We start from the raw sequence: 657 nt of genomic DNA on the forward strand, positions 1-657 counted from the left end.
AAGTACGAAGGCACACAATCATTGTGTGACTGTAACACTGATCTTTTTTTTTCGTCTGAATGCCATCCAACGGCAAGCGACATTTTCCACGAAAGATCAATACAGTCTGGTGCAAAATTATAACCGCACCCGAAAATTTTATAGATTGAGATGAAAAAGTTATTTTCGGAGTTGTTTATGGTCTTTGTTGTAACGTGTATGATGGTATAAAGTAGTATGCCGCTGGATTTTGCAGAAGAAAGTTGCATTCTTAAGATACACGAAAAAAGCTTTTTTTGGACTGGTGCAAAATTATAGCCGCACTACCTTCAATTCAAATTAGTAGTCAATAGGGGCCCCTCGACGCAGCACTACTTGAACAATCCGTGTTGGCATGCTCTTGACAAGCGTTTGAATGTAGTCCTGAGGGATTTCTTCCCAGCATTTCAGGACACGTTGCTTCAACTCAGATGCTGTGTCAAATTGACGTCCTCCGGCGTATACTCGGCGGGCTAGAACACCCCCAAACGTTCTCTATAATGTTCAAATCGGGACTTTTAGCTGGCCATACCATTGTAGACATCTCTTCTTCCCGAAGGAAGTCCTGGGTCCGGCGTGCTGAGTGAATGGAAGCATTATCATGCTGGAAAATAGGTCTCAACACGCCCTGTCCGGCGC

This window comes from Phytophthora parasitica, assembly GCF_000247585.1.
Source record: "Phytophthora parasitica INRA-310 unplaced genomic scaffold supercont2.409, whole genome shotgun sequence".
Taxonomy (NCBI): Eukaryota; Oomycota; class Peronosporomycetes; order Peronosporales; family Peronosporaceae; genus Phytophthora; species Phytophthora nicotianae.